Source organism: Chenopodium album, chromosome 24 (genome assembly GCF_948465745.1).
Source record: "Chenopodium album chromosome 24, dcCheAlbu1.1, whole genome shotgun sequence".
Taxonomy (NCBI): domain Eukaryota; kingdom Viridiplantae; phylum Streptophyta; class Magnoliopsida; order Caryophyllales; family Amaranthaceae; genus Chenopodium; species Chenopodium album.
Genome location: NC_137857.1, coordinates 21685349 through 21690011, shown reverse-complemented (window position 1 = coordinate 21690011; position 4663 = coordinate 21685349). Strand labels below are relative to the sequence as shown.

General features: G+C 33.9%; 1 long non-coding RNA gene across 1 annotated transcript; it reads right to left on the bottom strand.

Moving 5' to 3' along the window:
- Positions 1–452: 452 nt before the first annotated feature.
- LOC145612695 (uncharacterized) lies at positions 453–875 on the bottom strand. Its single transcript, XR_014106681.1, has 2 exons — positions 799–875; positions 453–697 (listed from the first exon to the last, which is right to left on the bottom strand). It is a non-coding gene; the product is annotated as an uncharacterized LOC145612695 (long non-coding RNA).
- Between the last annotated feature and the right edge of the window lie 3788 nt (positions 876–4663).

Genomic DNA, 4663 nt, shown 5'->3' with positions numbered 1-4663 from the left:
CAGCACTTTAATAATTAAAACCCTAACTTTTTATACTTTATAAAATCTGAAATTCAAACACTTCATAATCTAAAATTTACAACCTTTAATCACCAAAACATAATTATAACACATACTAATCATGTTTAGACAATTAAATTCAAAAACCCAAATTATAAGTTGTAAGAATAATAATTAAAACAAGAGGAGAGAGAAGGGAGGATGACCACCGTGGGTGGTGCACTAGTGGAAAAATAGCTATCCGTAACGGGAAATAACCTATCCGTAACGGGCAACGGGCGTTACGTATGCTGCCGTTACGGATAGGCTATGTTATTCGTAACGGGCAGTCAAAATGCCCGTTACGAATACAATTGAACCCAAATTAAAAAAAAAAAATGCAGCAGGTGATACCTGCTAGTCTGCTATCCTGATAATCTGCTATGATGCCAAATTTTAATTACTATTATCAATAATAATAATAAATGTAAAATTGAATTAATTATAAAATCAAATATACAACTTTCACAAATGTCCAAATTGACATTACAACAACTCTCAACATGAATCAAAAGCTACTAAATAAATAATACTCTGTAATACAACATGAAAATTTAAACAAGTTTTATATTCCATATAGTAGACTAAGAACTTGAAAAATCTTGTAGAATTGTATACTGTCTTGATTTGTTTCCGTTAAGATCAGTTACATGGAAAACTGCAGAACACAAAATTAAAAACAGGGTTAAAATTTTAATTACAATAATTAATGAAAATGGGTATCTTAAAATCCTCAAAAAAATAAATTTAATTACTCACCATCCATGAACCATCTGCCATCGGAAGAAATATAAGCTTTCTTAATAGAATCCCATGTTTTCTAGCACTATCAACCTACCAAAAATTAAATTAAATAATTATTATCAAAAAATTAACTAAATAAAAACCCAGAAAATATTTTAATTACAGAAGGTTAATTATTATCTAAAAAAATTGATAAATTTCCCAGAATTAATATCTAAAAAAAATAGAAATAGATTGATAAATTCCTGAAAATTTAAAAACAAAATGATAAGAAGAAGAACAAACCTGGGAGTATCTAAGCGCAAAAGAAGCTTCTCGAATTCATTCAAACAAGCAGGCCACTCCATAACCAAAAAATGATAATCTCTCTCCTTAAAACGACGTCGTTGATAGAATGAAACCTAGAAAAATAGGAGAACGTCAAGTGCGCTTCAATGGGACGCTTCAATTGCTTGGACCGACAAAATTCAATTTGAAACAAAGATTTGTAGAGAAAAATCAATAAACCCTTCGATCTAAAAATCATCAAAACCCCCAATTTCACCATTTTTTCTCTCTCCTCGTCCCATATCGCCATTTTTCTCGCCTTGTTTCATCACCAATTGAATGGGGAAGATTGATGGAGGAGAGGAGAGGAGAGGAGAGGAGAGAGAGTGACAGTGTGAAATAAGAGAAAAGAGGTGAATGACGGCTAGGTAAACCCTAATAAAAAGCCAAAGCCAAGTAATGGGCTCTTCTTATCATTTGGGCCACGCTCAAGCAGTTGTATCGGGCTCAATATGCCCGTTACTTGTAATATAATATCCGTAACGGGCAAATGATGACGGTTACAACTAAATAAGTATTCGTAACGGGCAATATTTTGCCCGTTACGAATAACTAAGTATTCGTAATGGACACTTTTTGCCCGTTATAGTTATTCGTAACGGACACTATTTTGCCCGTTACGAATAACTAAGTATTCGTAACGGACACTATTTTGCCCGTTACGAATATATTTAATGTAACGGGCATAGCTTTGCCCGTTACAAATAGCCTGTTACGAATGAGATTTTTTCCACTAGTGGTGGCCGGTTGGCCGGATTGCCGGCTGGAGGTGGCTGGTGACATGGCAGGCGTGAGGTGGCAGCAACAAAGCAAGCTGTTAACCAGATGAACTTCTACAAGAGGGGGGTGAATTGTAGACGAGAACTTATGGTAAAATTAAAGCTGAATTTTAAATGAAAGCTATAAGGAACACGAAAATGCAAGAGAGGATTTTTACGTGGAAACTTCTTGGGCCCAATCAAGAAGAAAAACCACGACCACTACGAATTTTACTAAACTCTTTCACTATAGGGAAACGACTTTGTTACAACCTAAAAGGACCTCTACTTGAGTTTCTCAATAAACTCAAGTTCCTTGATGGGAAAGAGAACGGTAGGTCATTGGGCTACCACCCCACCCAATCAAACAAAATTTGTAACTCAACTAACCCCTATAAAGTGTAGTGGTAAGTCAAGGTCGAATTCAAAGGAATGGAGGTCGAATGCACGATGCCTAAATTAAGCTATTCCGAAATCTAGTAGGGGTTTATGGTAGAAACTAGAGCTAAGCTAGGCGATGCATGACAGGCTAAGTCGTATCACCTAATCAAAAGTAATTACCTAATTCCTCTAACTAAAGTAGATAGGGAAGTAGGGTCGAATCCACAGGGAAACTGGTCTTTCTATTCCTAATTAATTAATTATAATCTAAATTATTAAAGTAACCAATTGTTGTTGTTTAAAAGGAATTATACTACGAAGAATATGAGTAGGGAGAAATAAAAGTAGGGGAAAATCAATGAATAAAGGACCTAGGGCATAGGTTCACCAATAAATAATACTTCAGGGTAAAACATATAAATCAATCATCAATGTATCAATTAATCAGATCATAAAGGGCTTTCGCTACGTATTACAATCACAGAGTTAATTTACCGGTATTAAATCTCATCTCTCGAATCTCGACTTAACCATTTATAAATTAAACTGCCTATTGAAACTAGGCCTTAACATCAATTCTCATCTCTCGAATCTCGAATCAATATTGCTTAACTCATACAATTAAACCAGCACTAATCTAGTTGTAGAGCATTAAACCAATCAATAGGAAATTAATTAAACATTAACAATCAACAATAATAAATTACCCCTTCTTATTAATCATGGATCCCCACAAACCCTAGAAAGAAAACTACTCGGACATAATTAAATCTAAACTAAATAAAGCGATTAAAGGAGACATAATTAAAATAACGAGCAATTAAATAAAGCAATTAAGAAAACATAATAAAAACAATAATAATAATAAAAATCAATATTCAAGAAAACTACCAAGTAGAATAAAAAAAATAATAATCATCAAACTAACTTGAGCAAACGTAATTAGTATTAAAGACGAAATAGACGAAAGCGAGATAAAACAAAAACTTAAGAAAATCCTAACTAACAAGTTACGGAAATCTCAAACTAAGAATAAAAGAAAATTAAAAGAAAACTAACTACCTAACCTGCGTTACTACTACTCCTTAAATAAACACAAATCACCGACACAATTATCATCAAGTGGGCCTAAACAATTAGCCCACTATGATAAGTGAAAAGCTCGCAGTAACACTCTCGCCCGACCGGGCCATCTACCGCCCGATCGGGCCCGCTATATATCATGCCCAGCGGGCTGCTTGGTTCTTCATTTGGGCCAGCAAACTTGGGCCAATAATTTAAGTGTTATTTTATAATTCGTGGCCTCATTACTTGCTCCGTTGATTCCTTCTTCTTAATAAGTCTTAGTCTTGTAATAATACGAAGTATTATAACTCCAAACGAACCGAGCCCTTAATCACCAAACCAAATAAAATAAGTTCGACCTTGCGCTTCAAATATATGGTCATGAAATACGATCAAACTCTAATGTCATTGTAGTGGCTCAATAAGTTCGGGAATTGTCATAAATATGCAAATTCCTGCAAAATAATATCAACTCTACAAAAACACTAGAAAACGTATATTAGTAATAAAAATAGCTCCGTAGAGCTCAAATAAGTACAAATATGACCGTGGGACGGGGAATAAATATATATATAAAATAGACTCATCAATGCAAAAGGCTAGTACTAATTGAATGCTAAGGCACTAGGGGAATGGATCCACATGCATCAACAATGAAGTTCAATCAACTTGGGGAATTAACCAATCAAGTCAAGCAATGTGAGGGAAAACCGAAATTGCAACCAAGAGAGTACATCAAGCTATTCTCTTAGAGGTCTAATTAGCGTCAACTACATCAAACACTAGCTAGGAAACATCACAAGATAACTCAATCGAGTAAATGTAAGCCACAAATCAATGGTCCGTATCAATGTGAACTCACAATGCAATCTAGTGTGAATAACAAGGGTGATCAAGCCTAATCAAGCACACACATGCACAAAATCAATCAACCAATTTAATCACATTATCAACTCAATCAATTTCCCCCAAATTAATCTCAATTCATCATCAATACATGCTTCACCACTACCCTAGCAAATAAACTACTCACAATCCATGAAGAACATCAAATTCAAAGCTAAACTAATCATCTTTCCCAAATTCATGAATTGAAATCAAATTGAAACCAACAAATTAAATCAAAATCAATCAAACTATCAATTAACCAAATCAAACAACAATACTAATGAAATCAAACATTGAATTGCATTAAAGAGTAAAGAATCCTTACAAACTTGATGTAAATCAAATCAAATGAAGCAATCTTCAATCATCAATCATCAAACCCACACTTTCTCTCTCTAAAAATGCTAAGAACTAGTGTTTTCTCTTTCTAAAATCTAATCTAATCTAATTCTTTCTAATGA